At 39.5% G+C, this 23,953-nt stretch overlaps 1 protein-coding gene across 6 annotated transcripts in view; it reads left to right on the forward strand.

Annotated features, from left to right (window-relative positions):
- The window catches only part of CDK14 (cyclin dependent kinase 14), a 225,947-nt gene extending 206,475 nt beyond the window's left edge, over nucleotides 1-19,472 (forward strand). For 5 of the 6 annotated variants that reach the window (XM_083467689.1, XM_083467692.1, XM_083467691.1 and 2 more), the window contains one exon: nucleotides 15,055-19,472. The gene's annotated coding sequence lies outside the window, so the exon portion shown is untranslated. Of the gene's footprint in view, nucleotides 1-4,348; nucleotides 4,536-15,054 lie in introns of those variants that run through there. The other variant, XM_083467690.1, reaches the window with a different exon arrangement.
- The last annotated feature ends 4,481 nt before the right edge of the window (nucleotides 19,473-23,953 follow it).

Below are 23,953 nucleotides of genomic sequence, written 5' to 3' on the forward strand. Positions count from 1 at the left end.
TGCCCCGCAATCTCCGGGGACAGAGGGGAAGGCGCGCGCGTTTTAAAGCAAGGGAAGGGGCAGCAGGGGATTGCGGGGCTGGCAAAGGGGATTGCGGGGCTGTTCAAAGGGGATTGTCCCCGGAGATTGCGGGGCTGGCAACGGGGAGAAGCGATCTTCTCCCCGCCGCCCCTTGCTTCAAAAGAGGTCTGGAGCAAGCTTCGTTTTGCGAAGCAAGCCCATAGGGAAATGCATCTTGCGAAGCGGCTAAGAAAATGAAAGACTCCTTCGTCTAGCGAGTTTTTCGTCTTCCGAGGCATTCGTCTTGCGGGGCACCACTGTATTTAACTCTATGGGTATAAACCTTTCTGCAGGGCATAAGTTGATTCAAGACCACAATGAGAGATAGCTGCTGATCACATTCTTCCAAATCTCAAATTTCAAACAATACTTACAAATATTTAAAATGGGATAGTTCCTTCTCCTGGTTGTTAGATGAACAATTTGCAAATGACCCCCAGGGAAGTGATGCTCCACAATTTCCATATCATCCCTGTAGCAGAAGACAAAACGAGAGAACTGCTAAGCAAGCCCTGTGACATTAGAAGAAAACCCCAACATAACACTCAAGCAACTTCTGTCCCCCAGCCAGGTTCCTCTGTCTTAAAATAAGAGGGCACTGAGTTACCTAACTTGGGAAGATTGTTTTCCTTTTAGTTTTACCTGAGAAATACATTCCCCTAGCATAAGGTATGTACCTCAATTCTGATGATAAAACTTAGTTCTGTACTCTAAAAAAGTAGTGAGCTAATTCCATTTTCAATGGGAGTTGACTTACAAGTGAGAAATCTGTTTGAAACCAAGGTGTGAACTGGAAGTTCTAGAAAGCACCTTTCCTTACTGTCCATATGCAAGTTGTCACTTGTCTGTATGCAAGAGGTTCCAATAATCAAGGCTGTTCCTTCCTGATAGTATTAAAAACCAGAAAACTCTAAGTTCTCTTTGCCTACCCCTGAACTAAAGCATTGAAAGCTTAAACTATGCTTATTATAGCATATATTTATCAATAGATTGCAAAGCAAATCTGCACTGAGAGTATAATGTGAATTGTTTTGAGATCATAATTATCGCAGGCCCCAACATTTCTCTCTAACTTATCACACTGTTTTATCTTGAGTAATTCAGATCCTTGGAGACTCCTTTCTTCAAAGCTTTGGAGAGGACTTTAGTGGGGTTAGATTGGTGAAAATGGACAGATTTCAAAACTAAACTACATACCTCTGCTGTTACAGTTTTCTGTAATCCTTTTGGACACTTGCAGCTGTAAAGCATTTCATTCTTTAGAAAGCCACGTGTCTCCCAATTCAGTCACTAAATTAAACTTTTCTGCTGACTTGTGTTTATTTAAACAGCTTTGATTAAGTAATTATACTAGTTTGCCTGTCATGGTTTCATTGGTCTCCTATAGCCCCTGGAGGGGGAAGGCAGAAAAAGACTATTTATGGTCAGCTGGATGTCTTGTCCAGAGCTGCTTGTACCTGCCCAACATCAAGTACTATATTTATTAATTGAACTCTAACCTTTTCTTACCCTGAACTTTCATTATGAGCCCTTTCTTGATATTTCTGAATGTTTTTTTCTAGTCCTGCCCGTTTGCTGTAAAATATTTGTTTGTTTAAATATTTGTTATTCTCTTTACCCAAGTATTCAAAGGTGGCTTGAAGCTGCAGATTTAGAAAACGTCAGCAAACAATAAAATATATAATAGAAAACATTAAAATAAAGGCAACAAACAAAAAACAGAATGGCAGCAATTAAAACAGAACTATAATATCCACTAAGTATGTCTGATAAACACGTAATTGACCCATAAATCCTTCAGTTTTACACATGTGAAGGTTCTGTAAACCAAAACTGATTCCAAGATGTTGCTACTGCACTATCTCAATGCACAATATGTCAAATCTTTTGGATTTAAACTGGTCTGGTCAGTACTTCTATATGGGTGATCATGTGGGAACCCTATGTATGCTGTCTTTGAGTTTCGTTGTGGAAGGAAGGTGTGGTATTAATTAAATATGAATGCATTGCTTTGTGTAGATTTTCAAAAACATTATTAAATATGACTTAAGAAGATAAATGCCAAATCTCTTCCATTTGTCTTCATTACTTTTGCAGGTTGAATACAAACCTGCAAATAGAAGGAATCTTTGGATACAAAATCTGTATAGATGGCATCTCCCACTTAACAGCAAATCTGTTTAACGTTTTTCCTTAGATCATGGGTGGATAACAGTTTTTAGCCTGGAGCTGTACTCCTTTTTGGCCAAACTTTCAAGGATCACACACCAGTTTTGTGTGAGGTCAGAGGTCAAAGTGAACCAACCAATTAATATAATTTTTGCTTTTGTACAGTAGGCAAGCTTTCACACACACTAACAAACCCCTCTGTAGCCTCCATCCTGATGAGCAAGAGGCATTATCAGAATTCAAGGCAAAGATACTCAGGGATGGGATGTAGCCTAGGGAGAATTCCAAGAATCATATAGAGAGACCTGGAGGGCTGCATCTGGCCCCCAGGTTTGATGCCCCCCCACCCCTTCCCTAGAGCATTCCTCAGAAGTAAGAAGCTTTTCCCCTTGTGCAAAAGCCTGTTGTACAAGCAGAAATATGAACTGTGATAGAGGACCTATTGTAGCACTGCATAACTTCTTGCAGAAGTTATTGACACAATCATTTATTAAACAACGCAAGCAACATCCCCCCCTCCCAAAAAAAACCTTACCGTACTTATGGCTCAGTGCATCTTTTTAAAAGGCATTCACTACACTAAACAACCAGAAGTCCTACACTTCTCAGTAGAATTTGTGAGACTCAAGGAATATGAAACCATAGCTTGTTTACCTGAAGCTAGCTAATGATCCTCTTTTGATATTTCTAAATTACTTACATTTGGGGCACAGTCTTTATGGAAGACAAACATAATGGGGCCAATGAACACAAATTCTTAGATACTTAGAGGAGTCAAGTTTGTAAAAAAGGGGGGAAAAGACAGAGCTTTTCTAGTCTCAAAACCACCTAGTGATCCCAGGTTGGTGGTCTCAAAACAAAACATTTCTGAGGAAACAGAAACCAACCTGCCATAGATATACATAGAGTGAAGATGTTTTAGTTTAAAAGAACAGCAGCTGAGAAACAGTTATTTGATCCCTGCTGTTTGAGGGACAAAAGAAGAGCGTTTTTGCGATCACTCATCAGTGATCCCTGTGCAGCTTGATTCCAACAGCCGCAACAAAACCACAGATGTTATAACAACATTGCAGTAGGTGGTATTATTTTACAAATCTTATGCATAGTAGTATCAGACAGTTGTATTGTTCTGTTGCTTCCAGAACTATTGCCCAAGTTTGCTGCAACAGTACAGCTAGTCTGTACATAATTTGTAAATTATGTGCCTGCATCACCTACTCTATTTATCTGAAGTAGTGCCATAACTTGCAAGTTGTGTGTGTGCTTCACACAAACAGAAGTATGAAAACTTCCATAGGGCCCTTCTGTCGGAACTATCTATTATAGAAGGTTGCATTGTAGTGAGTGTGTGTTTGTGAGAGACAGACAAAGACAGAGGACAGGATTCTACTACCTGTGTTTTGTTCAGATGTTGTGCACACAAAATAAAAATAAGTACTCATGTCTAATGTGCAGACCCAGTTACATACACACATTAACAGACATTTTAGGGTCCGCCCCCCCCCGAAAAATCAGCTTTGAAATAGGATAATTTGGAGTTAGGAAGAAGCACTTAACCCTTCCCTGCCTTCTGCTTCTGTTCCTAATTGCCCTTTCCTCAAGCCACCCTTTTTTACCTGTGGGTTTCAAATGCATGTTAACAGTTCTTTTTGGAAACATGAAATAACAACACACTAAGCACTGCTTTAAAGCAAATCCATAGAACATAAATCATGTATGTATTGATTTATAGGTTCGCTGCATACAAAGCACCTGGTTTTTCTGTGACATTTTTCTCTTTCTTCCACATAATCAAATGACCAAGAATTATTTGAAGTTGTTAGCACTTAACCTAGACTTTTTAATGAAATCGGTTGCTCAGTCAGCATGCCTGCCACCTATGTACACAGCCAACATATCTTTACAATATCTAGGTCCTTCTATTTGAAGGACAGTATGAAATTTTATGTTAAACGGTGGTTTGCTATCCACACATCCATTTTATTTTCTTTGAACATGGACCACAGTTAAGTGTATTGTACAACTAGGCAGTTTGATATCACTTTGATAGACACAAAGTGACCTTATATGTGCACTCCTGTGTACTCTAATCTGTGGTCTCCCATCTCCCACTCGACAGGAATTCTGAGATGTTGATGGAACCCTCCGTTTCAACAGAGCAGCTGTGCTGACCTTTAACCCTTCACACTGGTTCTGACAGCTGCCTGCCATGTGTAGAGGAAACCTCACAGACGAACATTTCTGTCCTGAAGTAAAGATTTTTAGATAAACATGCAAGCACTACTATGGATACTACTTTTAAAAATAAATAAGCTACTGAATATATAACAGCAGGATACGTAGACTGTTAAAAAATATATACACACTATTACTAGCTCGTTTCTCGTTTCTCTGAAGAACTTTTAAATAACAAAAATTATAAACTTAAAACTGCACACCAAATGTAACCAATCTGAAATTTATTAATTTTATTAAATGAAGTTAATTGGGTGCCGCAAATATAGGCTTATGGCATTACTGGCATATATGTAGGTGAGGTGATTCAGACACTTCTAAAGCAACTGAACTTGTGTGCAGTTTTTAAATTTTAATCCAAATAATACAACCTTTTTCCAGTTGTTGTTGGTTTTTTTTTGGGAGGGGGGGATTAAAACACAACCTTAACCAAAAAGAAAACTGCTTTAAAAACCTTTGTTATGTGTTAAAACATGGCGACTTGAATGTCAGGTTCATCTTGCTCTTATTGAGAGTCCAGTGTTATGTGCTAATGTTTTCCTGCTGAGCTACTATTGCCTTTTTGCGCAGCTGTCGTGGTATTAATATAATATACCTTCCCCATTTGTGTAGAGGTCACTATTCTGTTGCCCACTCACATTACATCTGCTCAGATATTAACTGTTTGAGGTTTTTTATCTCAATAAATATTCAACAGTACCTCAACAACATGAGGTATTGCTTTTTCTAAAATGAATGAATGAATGAATGAATAAAAATACAGTAGAAGACTTTTTTTATTCATTTGTTTCTTAGCAGCAGAAGAAAGTCTCTTGGTTAAAATCATATTCTATTCAAATTCTTACCTTACCTTACAAAATAGTTGCCTCTTTTTTCTATTGGACAGTTTGACAGACTATAATTTAGTGCTGTTTAATTTTTGTTCATATGTTACTAAAAATAAAAAAAATTGGGTGGGGGGGACCGCTCTCTCTCTGTGTAGGGTGTTAAGTGTTCATGTCCTTATTTAAGGCAAATGGATAATATATTTTCTACCTCTGTCCAGCTGGAAATTCTGTTAAATTGGCACATGAGTGCCTCTTTAGTTGAGTAGTGAAAAGAAAATGTTTCCACCATTATAAGCCTTAAAACTCTATACTTTATAATAATGGCATCTCATGAGCTATCAACATGAAACCTGACATTACATGATCGACGTGATAAGGTCTACAAAATTTCAAACTGATCCAATGAAAATTGTTGGATTTACAGTAAGTCTAAAAGTGCTGAAATGTACACTTTTATTGGTTTAAAGTTTTGGTTTGATGAAGTTCTGGGCAGCAATTCAAAGGTTATTAATGTTTACCTGCCCCATTGAAGTCAGAGGTAGCAATTACTGGTAAAATAACTGTCAAAATACTATGGCACATGCACATTTTACATTTTGGAGCAGAAATTTGCCTGGACTTCAGTGTCTGCACAGTGAGCCACCTAATGAATGCTATGTGCAGTTTGGCACAGTGGTTGGACAAACTTCTTGGGCTCAATGGCATGTACAATTTGTGATGCTACATAGCATCTTTACTGATCACAGGATACGTTTCTTAAGGCGTCTAGGGAGATTAAATTTGGAACTATTTAAAATGCAAGCATTAATGTTTTTCAATACCTGGTTAGACATTCAAGTCATTTAAGATGATACTGTGAAATACGCCCCAGGGCCCACTTTCCAATACAGTGTCAAGAGACTGCATTTTCTATGTTTGTTCGATTTTAATAGTAGATGGGGTAATGATTTCATCAAGTTAGATAGTAGTGCAAGTTATACAGGAGGGTTGTTGACAAGGCTCTTGGGGTTATATCCCCTATTGCAAACATATACTTTGCCTTCTAGAGCCTCCTTACATTGCTAGCAGCCTAACAATACACATACAGAAACTGTTTCTAAAAATGCTTCCCTTAGTATTGAAATAGGGTGTCATTTTTAAGCTTAAACCGTTACACAATTTCAAAGCAGACTTAAAGAAAAAAATAGTTGCATACACTGCAGAAATGTCCAGTTTGTTGTATATTAGAATGAACTACACTCTCATGCCTGTCACAGATATAACTGCTGGATGTCATTCTAACAGCATGGCTCCATTCCTCCCCCCACTCCACCCCCAGCAGATTTCCATGTAGCCTTTTAATCTGTCTCTTGTCTTTGGGTGTTTACACTTGATGCATTTAACCCAATGTTGTAGATATTCTACATATAAGGGCTTTAGGACTTGCTCAAGGGATTAACTAGCATTCTAGTGTCCTTCCTTTATCCACTTCAGTTCCTACATTCTTTTGCATCTGATACATGTTTTGACCAGATCATATTTCTCAAAATATTTAAGCCCACAGAAAGCAATTGACATAATGAACTAAATTCTGCCATATACTTTTCTAGACTTATTGGTTTACATTATACGTTTGGATTTCACAATTGAAACTTAATGTATGATTCAAAACAAATCACAATCCTTTTCGTACCAGGCAGCTCATACTGGTCAAGTCTTCCTCACCTTGGCTGGTTCTCATCTTGTTAGCCAACCATGTCTCTCACTGGAGACTTCTGACCCTCTCGTGTTTTTCCAATACTTTGAAATTTCTTGATACTATCTTGTTTTGACTAAATGTTGTTTTCGCTATGTTGTTACTAAAGACACTTCTTCATCCTAAACATGTTTACTATTTCTTACTTTCAGCTGTTCATAAATGGTTATGCTTCCACTATCTTAACTCATACCAACTGTGACATCATCTATGTTTATATAATTTCATGTTCTCAGTTTACCTCATTAGCTTACCCAAAGGCCTCACACTAACCCTTTCCCATAGCTAGTATTTTTTCAAGTATCATTTCTATAGAGTTCCTATCAAAGTAGGTTTCTGGAATCCTTTCTTCAAGTTTCCCCCCAATAACATGCATATGATGTATCACAAGTTAACAGCATTAGGCAGCATAGCAAGGATCTGTCATGTTCTTCTTGTTTCCCCTCAGCTCCTGGGAAAAGGAGTATGGGTTTTACAGAGCGATAGCTATCTTTAGTAAGTAGTTTAATGCAGCTCTCACAAAACAACAATTGTGGTTTGCTGTCCAAAGTTGGTAGCTGCTTGTGGCATGGGAGCAAGGAGCTATGTGTACATCTCTGAAAGTGAGGTTGACTAAGGATTGGGAAGCCACATCCTCTACTTGAAAGGCTTTGCAATAAGAATTTCCTGATCTCTTTAGTTTTCTCCAGCATTTGTGTAGGTGGGCAAAGATTTTCTAGCTCCATGTGGTATATGGATAATTGTGAAGTGTATTATATACCTATTATATAAGCTTCTGTTCCCATTGTCAGTGAATAATATCTCTAAAGTTAAGTGTGAGAGGTTTTAATTCCATTTAATAGTGTGTGTATAGTTAGTGGCTCCAGTACTATAAGGATTTACCGTAATTATTTTAATTGCAATGAGCTATCCTATAAAACAACACAGTAACAAGTGAACATAAAAAGTGGGTCATAAAAATAATCTCTCCCCCACCCCACCCCACCCACAAGAAGTATTTTGTGCTGTAGGAACCAAAATATTGCATTCCTTTATGCTTTTTAAAAAAATAAAATCTTCTCCCAACTCAGTATTACAGTCTTATTGAAAATGTAAGGTCTTAAAAGAATTCTTTCTTTTGGATAGAAAATAGAAGAAAATGATTATTTTTGGCTCCTATTTGGTATTACCTTTTTCAGTCCAAAAATATTTCAGTAAGGTGCAAAAAAGGCTACCTGGGCTGTGGACAAATATTGATAATAAACAACAATTAAGGTTTCCTTATTTGAAAATAACTCTGGATTATGACATTCCCAGCTATGCTGGTTCTCTTAGATTTTCCTTCAACTTATCCTTAAATCCCTTACTGTGTTCATTTGCCACGTTAAAAGTTGGAAAAGCCTGTCTGTAAACAATTCCATGAAGCCTTCCAGTCACTCTAATAGCTAATATCCAGAGTTATACAATATTAGTTTCCATTGATAATTTGCAGCAAAAGTATAGTTGTACATATAATTTAAGGACTCATACTTTTCAATGCCAGTGTAAGTGCTGTCATATGGCGGCCATCCTGGGACTGCACCACTTAATAATTCAGTTTTTTAGCTTGCAGTGCTAAAATATTCCCTGTCCATGTAGCATTCCAGACCTAGCCTGCTTCTTGATGTTCTGTTTGTGTTTAGGGAGGCCTCTTTGTATGGGAGAGCAAGCATTCAAACCTGCAGTTCACCCATCTGCATTCTGAAGGTGTAAAATGCCAGGAGGGCTGTCTCATATGCTTTTTGTAGATCAAGTCTTTGGATAGAGGAACACTTTCTTAAGGGCCTTTCTGCACCTGTATTTTAAAGAACTACCCAAGTTTTTTCATCGCCGTATATTTGCCATTCATAATATAGTACTTTTGAGAAAACATGGGTTTTCAGAATGATCCATCTGAATTGTGCTCAGTGACCTATCTTCCTCCTGCCTGGAGCTATGGGGTTGTGATGTGGCTGGTACAGTGGCTATAGACTCTTATCTGGCAGGTGCAAAAGGCGTTTGTACCCACTTCCCCCAACTGAGCAGTCACTTTTTCTTCCTTTTTCACTCAGTTGCACAAAAAACTTCATAGCTATGATAAATAGCCCTAAAAATGTAGTTAGGATGCAGATCCCCAACCGCAACCTCTGTGAGAAGCATGAAGAATCTAGGTACTAATCATGGAGGAGTAATTAAGAAAATGTAGGCATAGACCAAATTTGAAAAAAATGCCACATACTGTTGAAGAAATACTGTATTAATGCGCTGTTGATAATTTTTATTATTGAGGCAAGTGCAGCCAGGAGTAAATAACTAGGATTAATAGATTTTATTTCTTTAAATTTCCGTGCATGTAATTCACTTGGGTATTTTAATAATAGAACAACAGGTAAAGCATACCCTAAATGCATTACATTCAGCACTAAGGTGAAAAATAATTGATTATGCAAAGTAGGCCTAGGTCCATGTAAATGTTTAGGGATTTTACTTACAAATGCATGCTGGTGTCTCAATCTTTTGGCACTTTTTAGTAACTAGAGCATGTCAAAATGTAATAATTGTTTGCTTTTTATTCTAGTACTTTCCCCCTACTTCTAAAATATATTACCTCTGCAACTTTTGAGCTATTTCTCCAAACTAAATATCCCGTGTTATTTCAAAACTAGAGTTCCTCATTTTTTACTAGGAAAAGGTCTGCAATGCCGGCCAGATAAAAAAATCTTAGTGGAACACAAAACCCACAAAACCGCTTTAATTGCCATTTATATAAGGCTGCATATTAAAATATCCAGGAAGGAATCTATTACAGTGGTACCTGAGGTTACAGACGCTTCAGGTTACAGACTCCGCTAACCCAGAAATAGTGCTTCAGGTTAAGAACTTTGCTTCAGGATGAGAACAGAAATTGTGCTCCAGTGGCGCGGCAGCAGCAGGAGGCCCCATTAGCTAAAGTGGTGCTTCAGGTTAACAGTTTCAGGTTAAGAACGGACCTCCGGAACAAATTAAGTTCTTAACCTGAGGTACCACTGTATATACCTTTTCATTTCTCCTCTGTTAATGAAATGTGCCTTGTGCTCACGCTACACCGCTATAGTCCTCTCTAAAACATATTTACTTAGATGACCACTTGCAAATCTACCTAAACAGCTTTCCTAGCAGAGGTGTAGTGGGGGGCAGGGGGGTCATGGCCTCAGGCCATGTGGGGGCGCAATCCGGCGCCCCAATGACAGGCATGGAGCCCTGGCAGCTGAGGCACGGCAGCAAGCACTTTTGTCTAGTGGGCAGGTGGATGGACTCAGTGGGTGAGGAGCCTGTTGGAGGCGGGTTCCATTCACCCTCCATATGGACTTCACATGTGCCTCCATCCCAGCTGCCCAGTCCACCAGGGGGGCACAACATTTGCCCCAACCCACGCTACACCGCTATTTCCTAGGAAATAATGGGCTTTCATTAGGAAAATATTATATCACAGTGATAGAGCACGTGTTCTGCATTAAGTAGGTTCCAGGTTCAATCACTACTGTCTCCTGGGGCTGGACAAATCTGTCTGAAACTCAGAGCCACAATCAGTCAGTGTAGAGCTATATTTGTCAGTTAGAGAGCAGTGTAACTGAGATCCTTGGAAGGAAAGGATAGCATATAAATGTAATAAATAGCTAAATACGGTAGTTAATACAACCTCAATTTGGGAATTGACATAGCTGGTCCTTCTTCCTTATAGGCCTCCCTCTTTTTTGCCTCTGCTGCTGGGGGAATATTCTTTCCTACGGTTCTCCCGGCTCCTCCCTCTAACAGATAAAGGGAGGGAGGGAGGGAGGGAGAGAGTTCCCCAGGAAATAAGCTTACTGCAGTGTGCTACTTCTAACTACTAACTGCAAAGTCAAGAGATCACAATTTTTCCCAAACATGCCCTTGCAAAATAAGAAAAAGAAAAGGTATAACTTCCTTCAATTATTACCCACTGGAACTCTATCAGAATCAGTCTTAGTAACTTTCTCCCCAGTATATTTTTTATTCAAAATTGAGCCTTACAAATTATCTCTATTTTAGTTTACGAATAGGAAGAATAGAAAAAAAGTAAGCCCGAACCTGTTTGCTTAAAATTAAACTCCAATTGAAATGTGTCCATAGTAGCTTTCTATTAATTCCTAATAAACAATGGAGCTCAATAAAATGCACGCATGGTTTAGCACAGGAACAGATTCCTTATAGCTATAAATCAAGCTAGAGTGGGTATTACCATCGCTAATACATCCATTAATTCAACCTCACTGTTAACGTTACTACAGCTACGAAGAAAAACTTGGCTAATAGGCAGCTGCCTGCAATGATCCTGGCCTGAGGAAAAATTGCAAAGTTGAGCTAACACTCCTTGTCTTACTGAGCACAATAGCATTTACTTTTAAATCCAGAAACTAGAAAAATGTGAGAAACCAAGGCAATATGTTTATAGTGCATTCATTTGCAGTCTGCTGTGTATCAAAGCATATATGTACACAAATGTACAAACAGGAATAATCTAGGTGTAGGTATAATTCATGTTGCATATGCATAAGCAGGAGGGGGAGGGGAATTTATGAGAGGCTGGCCAGGTTTAATTTGTGTCTGCTTGTATTTAGCACTTAAAGTTTCTTACATTCAGTTTGCTCAGAAGCGTGATGAAGTGCTTCTTGCTTCTGCCTCAAATCAGAAATGCATGAAGTGCAGCTGCAGAGATAATACATTCTCCCCAAAGGCTTTGGCTGAGCAAATTAGGTGTCAATGGGGTGCCTGCGCAGGCAGTACTCTCTCTAATTAGTCTCTTGAGCCTGGTTGGTGGCGAGAATAAGATGATCTAATCAATTGGTCTGTGTCTGATGGTACGTGTAAAAATCCTACCAGGCAGAGCTGTCTCCCACAGGTCACTCACCTGCACAGCAGGATTGCTCATTTTCATTTTTCATCTCTTCCATCACATGATGCTGACAGTTGGTTTTAAGAAAATTGAATTTAAAAAAAGAAAGAAAGAAAGAAATCTGGTTCATAGGGCATGTGGGTCAGAATTAAGTTGCATTATGGGTATTGGTGATCCAGTTCATTAACATGGGTAGCAGAATTGGTAGCATGAATTTGTTTGCCATATACATGGTTTTGTCAATAACATAAAATATTTTTATTCTTGATTCACAAAAGATGATTTCAGTAAAAATGTAAGCAAGGAAAGAGTGCTTGTTCAATGCATTCGAGGGAGTGTTATCTATTGCCTAATATTATCAATGGAATTTACCAGTAATTGGGAACGGCATTTTGCATGCAGAGAAACAGGGCATCCTCTTCGTTATCCCTTCACTTTTAAAAAAACAACCCATGTGATTGGAGGAACCAGTATTCTAAAGTGGTATCAAGCCAGCTGTGTGCATTGAGCCTTGAGTGTGTTCAGCATGCTAAGACACTGTGGGAGCCCTGCCCCATCCTTTTTCTCAGAATGTACCTCCAAATGGACTGCCCTTAAAAGTCATGGTGTGTATGCAAAAAGAAGCTAGCATGCCCTAAGTATTTTTTTAATTGGGACAAATATTCTGGAAATAGTGATATCTTACCCCATGCCTTTAACTATAATTAATATTTTAAATCAAAGCTTTGTCTCACTTCTGTTCTCCTCAGACTAGCAGCAACAGTATTTTAAAGTTATTATTTGGCTTCTTTGTTCAAGTCAGAAATGGTTCTGATTTATGAGAGAAGCAGCTCTATATGGCACAGGATTTGTGGACAAGATTAAAACATGATTGTACTGATTCTTAAGCCCTTAAGTTGTATGCTCATTTTTTTCTGTAAATATACTGTGAAGAAATCAAACCTACCCACACAACCTTTTGCGTTTCAAAATTAAAAGTGCATTTTTATGGCAGTATGTTGTTCTACGTCAAAGGGATTTTTGAGGATCTCTGAAAGCAAGCCTTCCTTTGCTCTTGGGAAATCAGAGGTAGCAAATACTGGATTTTGCAGCAGTTGCTGTTATAAGCAAAGATGTGACCGGAGGCCATATCACCATCTGCAAAGATTCTAAGAGAAACTTTGATTTTTCCTGATCTGAAGAAAAAAATAAAAATTAACTGGATTCTTTTCTAAAATAGCTTTAAAAATACTGCCATGAAACCAAGGACTGGTCTATAATGTAAGAACGGACATTGTGTCTATAACACTTATGCACTGAGTAAAACCCATTGTCTTGTCTCCTAGACTTTGTATTGGTTCATTCTCTCCCTCAGGCAAGTGGTTTCTCACTCTTCTGGCAATGCAAAATGTTGGATTTTTTTTTAAATGAGAATAAGAATAAAGTACCAGATTTACTCAAGTATAATGCACCATCAAATCTAATGCACACCTTAATTTTCACAATGTAATTTAGCCAAAAAAGGTGAGCATTAGATTTGAGTAAATATGGTAATCAGTCTCCAACTCTGTTTTCTGCTAGTTCTGCACACTAGCGTCAGCAAATGCTTGTTTGAAAGGATGAAGTTTACCCATAGTGATTAAGAAACAGCTCTTCCCAACTTACTATTTCAATTCTATATACTTCATAAGGCACAAATTAATTCTACTGAAGGTGGCACCAGTGGCACCAACAGCACCCACTAAAAATTTTGTTAAGAACAGTCAGTCAAACAGTTGAGCTAATCAGTCAGAAGGTATTAGGAAGGTATAGGCCAGTAAATAAACTAAAGTTAAGATATCTGAGAAGCCATAAACTTGTTAATGTTTGTAAAATAAACTTGTGGTTTGTTTTTTTTTGGTTCACTTTTAACAGCTGACTGGACTCAGTGTTTTACTAGAGAGTAACTGGTTGGTGGCAGCGGGGAAGCGAGCACAGTGGTGGCACAAGGATCAATAGACCGTTAAACGTCTGGGGACCCTGTGTGATCGCCACAGTGGCGTCACCCAGAATCTCTGTCAGAAGCTGTTATTAGTCACTAGAACCCATAAGGTGCCCTGCATTTTCTGTGCATGGAAATAGTACTCTAAAGCAAGAGTGGAGAACCTTTTCCAACCCAAGGACTTCATTTCTTTCTGGGCAAACTTCCAGGAGCCACGTGCCAGTAGTGGGTGGTCTCAGGCAAAACTGGGTGAACCATTAGCCGAGGACACATTCTAGCCGGCCCAAATTATTAGAATGCAAGGCAAGTAAGAGGTGTGGCTGAAAAGGTGGTGTGGCCAGATAGAGAGTTCTGAAGGACCCATTCAAACCTGAGTTCCCCACTGCTTGCCTAAAGCATGTACAATCTAAATTCCATTACTAAGTCATCACAGACACATACCTGCATACACAAATTGGGGTCTGGGATTCAGGGCAATTTCACTTGAGAGCAAATTTTGAAGGCCCAGCATACCTCTTTACATATTAGGTGCAAGCTTAATTAAAAAATTTTAAATTATTATTTAAATTCCTCATTCTTGGTAGTAGAGCTTCTGTAACTTCCATCTTATTTCATCATCCAACCATTCCTAGCGTTACATGATATTATCTCTTTTATTCTAACAAGCCATCCTATGTAGGTTAGGTTTAAGGCTAAATTGCCTGCCCAAGATTATAGAGTGAGTTTCAAGACTGTTCATAGAACTCTGTTCTCCTCCCCAACATCTCACTCTAATGTGGACCCACATACCTGGCTCCAAATCTAGAGCTGATGAAGGGAGGCTCACTTATGGGCCAGTGAGGTGGGTGTGTCTTTGTAATTTCAGAAGAGTCAGCCAATTGGCGATCAACACAGCCAGTTTCTGTTGCACAGCTCCTGAGTTCGGTTGTCTTAGGAAGAAGGGGTGGGTGTGGATCTGCTCAAGCAATGTATTTTAGTACACACCATTCAAGGAAAACATTTAAGAGTGCCTACAGTTCAAGCCTTTCCTTCAGAATAGCTTAATATTTGAAAAAGGGAACCCAATATTACCTTAAACCAAAATCAGTTTGCTGATGCTTAAGCATTATAACAAGTTACTTTGTACTGTTATGTTCTTGGCCATGATCCTTATTGTACTTTCTGTTGGTTTTTATAGGAACTAAGATCACCAGACTGGAGGAGAACCAAAACCTAAAAAGAGAGCCAACACTATGAAGACACCATGGCCCTGCTTCCTTTCTCTCTCAGTGGTGGATTTCAGTCACAAGAAAAACAATGCTGGCAAGACCTTGTTCCCCTTCCCTCTCAGTTTATTTAAAACCTTGCACGCATTTTGATACCTTGTGATTTCAAAGACCTCTGTGAAGATTAAGCTTTTTTGCTTACTGATACATGGCATGTTCTTTCCCCCCCAGCCTTTTGTGTTGAGTTTATCTGGTTTTTCCACAGCAGCACAAAACCCTTGTGAAGATATTTATGCTTTCACCAGCAATGTCTTATTAAGACAACACATTTGGTGTTCACACTTCTTCAGTAATGTCTGTAGATAAAAGCCAGTCATGGCATGCCACAGTGTGTGTGTTCATCGAAATGTTCCACAGATTTTGCAAATTGTCAGAAGGATACTTTAAGCTAAAGCAGAGCTTTCCAAGTTGGTTGTAACACAATCAGTATCTTACAACTATGCCCATTTATTACTGCTAGAGGACATCACGTTCCTTTCTTTAACCATGGCAATAAGTACATCTTAGTCACCCTGAGTTTGGTTACTCTGCCTATGTTGCATAATTTGGCAGATATTAAAACAGACTTCCACTATATATATATATAGTACTGAGTACTTCAAATATTTGAGACCTATTTAGAATAAAGGGGTTTTGGGGTTCCACATTTACTTTTTCCTGTAGCTTAGTTCATAATATATTCTAAAAAGTAAATAAAGAAGATGAAGGGGGGGAAATGAGTTTACATTAGGATAAGCACTATGGTATAGAATCTGTAGTTGCTGAATGAGCCATTAAAAAGCCTAGTTTTTAATAGTCATCCGAAATCCAAATATTTGTTCTTCCAAACCAAAGCATCTTTCCAGTTATTTTTATAAGATGTTCAGATACGATTGGAAAATGCCTCTGTTACTGCATCTTCAAATGGGATTTTCCCAATAATCGTTCAGATTTCTAAAGATTAAAGTAACTGGGAATTGAAGGGATTTCTATTCTTGTTTTGAGGGAGGATGGAGGATGGAGCCTATGGGAATCTTACGGGCTGTAGCGGTTTCTGCCTACCATTCACCATCCCTAACATGATTAATAACACTTGTATTCTAGGAGATGGGGAGTGGGCAATCCAAAAAAATAAATTTGACATGCTTATAGTGGGGATTTCTCATCCATTTATTCCAACTAAGAAAGCTTATTTGCCTTTCTAGTAAATCAGCTGCCTAAAAACACGTCTATTTTTGTAACACGTCGATTGTAGCATCTAATGCTATGTTAGAAAAAAAGGAGAAAACAGGGATATAGGACCCATTCTGAACTTTCATTTTGTAAACTGATGTCTTGATATTGTTTGGAGTTGGCAAATTATTGATTTTGCAGAGGACTTGTTTTTAGCAAAAGGCAACAGTGGTAAATATTATTCTCTGATATTGATTCCAGTAGTTATACAATAAGTAAAATATGCACCTCCTAAACACCACCTAAATACTACTACTAAAACTCAAACCCTAAATATCTCAAACTTTGTTTCTGTATCTGTGGAAACAAATAATCACAAAATAAAATAGAACACTTTGAACGTAACACAGATGCCTTAACTATGACTTGCTTTGAGTTTCGTATTCAACCTTTTGTATGAATCTCCTTTTCCAAGTTAGGTCATATTTACTTGGATGTTTCAAGATGAGGGTTTCTTTTTTTAAAAAAAAATATCTGTGCTTGCAAAAATGTGAGGAATCTTTGAGTATGTAACAAAGGTTCAATTAGGAAAATGAGGGTAGATCTTTAGATGTAAATCTCTTGCTTTGGCAGCTTAAGGAGTGAGGGAGGCAATTACACTCCTTGTTGAGGCATCTGATGGTTTGATGTAGAGAGGAATTCTACTGAAGAGCTCTCATCTGTGGTTTAAATGCCTAGCACCTTACTGTCCTCAATTAATCAAAAGCTCAGAGCTTCTGCTTAGGTTTTGTGAATGTGCGTATGTATGCTTTCAGTGCTTCCTCTATTTAAAATAGCCATTAATGCAACTGAACATATTGGCCTATAATATTTAGTTATCAGCTATCAAAGTCTGAGAGTCAGCCCCACTCCACGCATATCACTTCAATTACATGTTTTTGGAGGGATTTCCCATGGAGGATTACATACATAAAAACACTGCGTGAAAACTGAAAATCTACACACTCCCCAAGAAGGATTTGTGGTCAAAATACGTCATTCCTAGATATTCCTGTTATAATCTGGCTTTTCAATTCCAGTGTTATTTTCAACATATCCCTTCATACAAATCATTCCAAAAGCATGCATGAGAACAATAGTTTTGGCAGAGTCCCTATATTTAGCTTCTTAAAGAAGTTACTTTTTTGTTCAAGGTGCTGAGATTCCAACAGAATTCCATGTACCTCAAGCAACTAAATTTTAAACCAGCTTGAACTTTATAGTTGTATTGGGGTGGGGAGGTAATTGTCACTGCAGTGTAAGAGGAATACACATAAGGGTTGTGTGATGGGCTGATATTGTGCAGTATGATCTGCTGTATCCACATCATCAGGCTGGCCAAGAGAAAAATCCAGTGCAGTATAGTTAACCCATGCAAGTCCTCAACAAAGAGTTGTAATTATAAAACCATGCCCTTCCCCCTTTTAGAGCATACTCCAACCCCAAAATATATTCCAATGTTCTATTTGTTTCTGCCAAGTCCCAAGGCTAGATAATTTTGTTCATAACTCCTTCTACGCCATTTTATCCCTCTAATGATTCTCTTAAGGGTCATTCAGGCAAAACCGCTAATTTCCAGAACTCTATTCTGGAGGTGTAAAGGCAATCCTGGAGAGCTTTGAACACTACATAACACAGGTTTTTAAATGTTACATCTACCTCCACCATCAGCTGCGCAAGCTTTCTCTGCATCTGAAGATTGTGCCCATGACTGCAGCAGGAGATGGGAATCTTGCGCTCTGGGCACTCCGAAGTCCCTTGCACTGTTTCCCCTGTGTTATGAAGCCACTCTGAGCTTTGCAAGATTGCAACAAAAGCCAAAACTTGATACAGTTCCAGTCCTCCTTTCAGCTACTTGAAAAGAAACAATTCTTATTCTCATTTCCCCATGTATATAACAATTGTGGGCTGATTCATATGTTGCTGAAATGGAGGTTGTTGCTTCCCCATAATTGAATCCCGTACTTTTCCAGTAACAGTTGAATGAGCTTTATCACATGGGTAGATGTAAAGTCTACCTACAGGATCCAACTATTCCGCATGATTCTGTGCTTCAAATGCATAGCCAGAGAACTAGCAATAGAGGACCAGAGGTGGGTAGAGCCACAATCGTGCTTTTTTGATAACACAGATTGGGCCTATGTGATTGGTATTAGAAATGCGACAGCTTTCCTTTTCCTTACAGTACTCCTGAATTGCACCGCTTCTTGTTTTAGTGGGCTTACCCAATGAGGAGAGGAGACTCTGAAGTTGTGAAGAGCTTCAGCTTGCAGTCAACAATAAGAGTTTGCTGTAATGTTGATTTTTCTTTTCAGAGGAACCCTACCAAACATGCAGAACACCTAAACAGTGGAGTAGTATTGGCATTACTTGACTATACAGTACCCTTGGGGTTATTTTAAGAATAAAGTGGTTAAGCAGCAGTAGAAATTTTAATGCACAATGGCTAGAAAACTTTGGGGTTCAAGTCTTCCTTTCAACATTTGGAAGAGCTTTACATAGACATTTCCTATTTATTCTGGTTTGGAAAAACCCTCACCACTCTCAGTGGTGAGGGCAACAGACCCTAAGTGTGATCTTTTATGTGTGTGCACAATGGACTACGAACTGTGTGCTCCATACAAAACATGATTATTGTTTTTATAACCTAATAGGATAAATGGCATTTAGACTGTACAGACTGGCACTGAATATAGATGCCATATAAATAGATGTTCTGTTATTGGCCATAACTAAACCTTCTCTCTTGACATAAAGGTGTGGAGGTAATTATATTTGTTGTTGCCTTGCAATATTCTCAAAAGCAAAAACAAAGGATGCACTAAGAAATTCCCTAATCCCAGAAAACTGCCCTTCTGCAGTGCTATATTCAAAATCTTCCCTTGCTGGGGCTCTTTATATAAGGCACAAAAGTGCTCTTTTTAACAGGGGTTTGGTACTCAAACAATGTTAATATTAAATATGTATACATACATATAGCCACACAATTTAGAATGACAGCTTAGTAAGCAGTATGGTTAAGTAAATGTTACATTGTTTGTTTTCAATGTGTAATTTGTCTGTATTATGAAAGATGTAATGGTTCGTCAGGTGTTGACTGTTTTCATGTAATATTATATTGAATAAAGTATCAAAGGATTTCTATGCTTCTTGGTAATTTTATGTACAATTAGTACCACAATTCAAAAAATTTAAAAACGTATGGAGAACATATGAGAATGGGAAAGGAGAGCTTTTTGTTTAAGGGGTTTGAATTACCGGTACTTCCATTGGCTTTATTGATAAATTTACTTTTTGAGAACAAATTGCAGCACAATATTGTTATTTGTTCATGCCCTCTGGGTTTAAACTGATGGTGGCAATGAGATCTTGAATTAACAAGAAATGTCCTGTTTGTTCATTCCCCTGTAGTTATATTTCATTCAAGATACAGGACAAAAATACAAATTCAGAGGCTGTGCTTAAGGCAACCTTCTTTCTACACAGGATCAAAGTACTACCATTGGGGGGCGGGGAACCACTAACACTCTTCAAAACAATATAATTTGGTTATGTGGATATAGCTCATATTTTAAGTTGCTTCTTAGCTATACCTCTTGCCAAGTTCAGCCTGGCTGTTACCACCAAGAAAGCTTTTGCTGTAATAGCTACTGCTCCCCAGAGGAAAGTAAAACCAGAGGGAAGGTGTTTGAGCAACCCTGTGCCACTAGGTTAATGCACAGCTTTTCAGAATAATGGCCGCCATTGTAAATCATAGCAGTGTGAACCCTACAGCAGCAAAACAGCCCGCTGCTACCAGTGGGGGGTGGTGTTATGGGCATTAGCTTTGAGAAGCTTATACTGCACAAGAGCGAGGAGGATAAAGGATACAAATCAGGAAACAACTGACAAGACTTTTTATTATTAAAAAAAAAACCGAGGGTCTAGTATTTACTGTTCATTCCCCTTGTGAATAGTCGTATATATTGTCTGCAGTGAATCATGCTGAGAGTGTCAAGCACAATAGCTAAGAGCACACTAACAGTTCCACGGTTGTTCCTTCCAGAGGTGCTTGCTGAACAAGTAGAGCACACAATTGCTAAGCTCTGTTCTATTTCCAGAGAGTTAGAGAGAGATGAATTTGTGATTAATTCACAGTGCTAATATTCCTGTCTCTACAGACGGTGGGAACAGCAGCATATTTCAGAATGAAAAGCTTTCTCCTCGGCCAGTAGCCAGGGCCACAAAACACTGACAGGAAAGAAACCTTTCTCCGCATTGTCCAAACTTTGCTCCTGCTAGGTAAAATAAAGCTCTGCTTGTGCTGGACACTATCTTCTTAACCACTGATGGCCAGACCTAACACATCAAGCTTAGGAAATTTCTCCTTTTTCTCCCTGTCTCAGTGACAGATATTACCATGAAGAGAAACAGCTTAGCAGTGATTACCTTATTCCCTACTTTCAAGGCCTTGTGGAGTGAGAACAATTAGCAGGTGAAGGATGCTCAAAACTGGCTATCTCTTTGCCCATCCACCCGATGGTCACAGAATGAATGGAAGAACTGTGTCTATAGGTGGCCATTTTAATGGCAGCAAATGCTTATGCAGTGGTTGTAAAGATAATTCAACCGCTAGCCTACCAAAGCACATTTCATGATCAGAGATGTCACTTCCTCAAGACTGTAATGGGTCAATTTTCTCCTGTTATCAGTGAAAGCATTATTACACCCTGAGCTTGCTGGGTGGCTTCTAAAGAGGGGTAAAGCTGGAGGCAAAATAGTAAGTAATGTCACATAGGGTTGCCATTTATTGAAATTAATTTTTTTGTTACCTTTATGGGGTTTGAGGCTAGAGCAGAGAACTCTGAGCACCTGTCATGGATTGTCTAGATGCAGAAGGGTGGTGGGAATCTTCAAGGGAAGGAAGCTCAGAGGCAGGGGATTGGTGGTGAGATGATAATGAGTGGTCAGAGGGAGAAGATGGAGAAGACCAGGAGACGTTGTTGGAAGCTGAAGAGGTAACGGGATTTGGTGAGCAGGAAGAGCCTGTGGCAGAGAGCAGTCCAGAACCAGAGGCAGAAGAGGAGTGGTGGCCAAGAAACAGCGATGTGTGAGCAAGCCAAACTGTCTCCCCCTCCTGCTGTGACCAGTTCCCCTCCCCTGTGGTCTCCCAGAAGGCAAAGAAGTATGATGAGGACAGAGCAAAAGCAGGCAAGATGATGGATGAAGCCTCAGATTGCTTGGAAAGGAACTGGGGGAGGATGGGGCTTTGCAAGTGGTGGAAAGGTGGGAACCTTCAGTCCTCACAAGTGTCTCATAGGGGCAAGTTCTACTGGGAAGAGTTGCTTGTGCTCACTAGGTCTGGCCTCCTGAGTTGTCTTGTTTCTTTGAATAAAGAGTTAACTTCACTGAAGCCATGTGAGTTACTGCTGACCTGCTCCTAGCACCTGCTCCTGATAGCACCTTTTGAGAAGACCAAGACTGGAGCCCAGTTCAAAAGCTGTCTTGTTTGCCTAAGGCAGGGTTGGAGAACATGCAGTCCTCCAGATGTTGGGACTCCCATCTCCATCAGCCCCAGACAGCATGATCAATGGTCAGGGATGGTGGGAGCTGGAGACCAAATAATCTATGGAGGATTATTATTATTTATTAGGTTTCTACACCATTCTTCATCTGAGGATCACAGGGCAGTTTACAATATAAAAGCACAAAAATACATGCCATAATAACAAACAATATGCACTTTCTATATTTCTTTGCCACTTTGTCTTTTCCAGTTAACACAGCTTCCTAGTTCTTGTGACATTTTATCCTACTTCATTGCTGAGGTAACTGGCACACATTCAAACCATAAATAATAGCTTAGGGGATGCATTGCAACAGAACTGATTTGATTTGGGGGGCGGGGGCAGCAGGACTGAAATTTTGTTCTCTTTTTAGCAACACCTACTTTTGTACTTTTTATTTTCTGGAAATTCTGCAAAGAGAAGGTGCTACATCGCTATCAGTATTTTGATAGTATCTTGGAACAAACCATTCTGGCTTGGAGGCCTAAAGGCAGCAATTCTTAGAATGTTTTTCCACAACCAAGACTGTGCTTCCAAGCTGGGAATTATCTCACGAAACACACACTACTTCAGAATCTAGACTGTCTTGCATCAATAGTGTGCGAACAAGCTGTGCATTCTAACAGCACCAAGAGAGACAACTGCTGATGCCCAGTCGGACATTTGGGAGCTGCCTGCTGTCTTGCATTTCCTGCTGAGAACCCTTGGGAAATATAAGGGCAGGGGAGAAAGATTTGATGTCTGAAAGAGAGAGAGAGAGGAATAGGAATGGTGGCAGCTCAGAGAGACACCAGTACGTTGAAGGAAAGGAGGGGTAGGAGGAAATTCATCTTTGAGAAAGAAACAAAGTTTGCAGCCGAGGAAAGTAAGAAATGTTAAAGGGTACAAGATTAATTAGCATGGAGATACTGGGACAAAAACATATTATAATGCACTAGTCGAGTTATCCAAGTCTATAGTTACTCAACTGCTTGATTATCCAATACTATGGAAACAAAAATGCAGAACTGTTGTGGTTGGGACAGATACAGTGTGTGTGTGTGTGTGTGTGTGTGTGTGTGTGTGTGTGTGCGCGCACTCCATTTCCCCCAAAAGGTGAGAAGCTCCAGGAGCAATAATATAGAACATAAGAGGAGTTCTGATGGATCGGTTCAGTCCTATCCAACTATACCTAGTATACAACTATGTTTCTACTCACAGCAGACCTATTGAAAATCAATTGAATTAATCTAGTCTTTTCAGTAGGTCTACACTGAGTACAACTACCACTGGATACAAACCAGAAGGAATCAGGCCCACTCCCAGTGTGTTCCTCATTCTTTCTTTCAATCCTCTGGTAGAATTCAGTGCTTTTTTAATGTAGCACCATGCAAGGGTGCACATAGGGTTGGACCAAATTGGCTCCTGACAAGGCCTGGGGTGTGGGTGCAAAAATTGTCACTCCTGCCCTGGCTCAGAGTGTCTAGGAGCCAGGCAGCCCATCTGGGGCTGCCCTCCACTGCCTGGGTGGCCAGGCAAGGTGCACAGATTTCTCTGGGTGCCTCAGTGGAGGAATCCAGTAATTGGTGTGAAGCCCCCTCCCTAGAAGGCCATCAGCCCTATCAGAAGAGTGAGCCGAGTGCCCAGCAGAGCTCAGAGGGAATAAGAGTCTAGGTACACTTCTGGTGGAGTGCAAAAGGCAACGAAAAGCCAAGTTTCTGGTCCATGGTCTCTCTCAGCTTCAGAGGCATCCATACAGCTCCTTGCCAAGGGAGCCTAGGTACGCCTCTGGAGCCATAGAGCAACAGAAGAAGGCACCACATTAAAACAAAAACACTGATTTACAGCTGGGAAGGAGAAATCAAGAACTTTCTCCCAAGCACACATCTTTGATTTCATTCTCAGTCTTATGAAAATGTAAGACCCAAGGCCCCTCTAGCCTGGCATCCTATGCCCAACAAGCCAACCAGGTGCCAGTGGGACCTGGCACAAGCACAACCTGAGTGGAACAACACTCTCCCCTCTTGTGATTTTGAGCAACTGATATTCAGAGGCATACTGCCTCCTACACCAGACATAGTTTATAGCCGTCACA

Source organism: Podarcis liolepis (assembly GCF_965112155.1).
Source record: "Podarcis liolepis genome assembly, chromosome: 12".
Classification (NCBI taxonomy): Eukaryota; Metazoa; Chordata; class Lepidosauria; order Squamata; family Lacertidae; genus Podarcis; species Podarcis liolepis.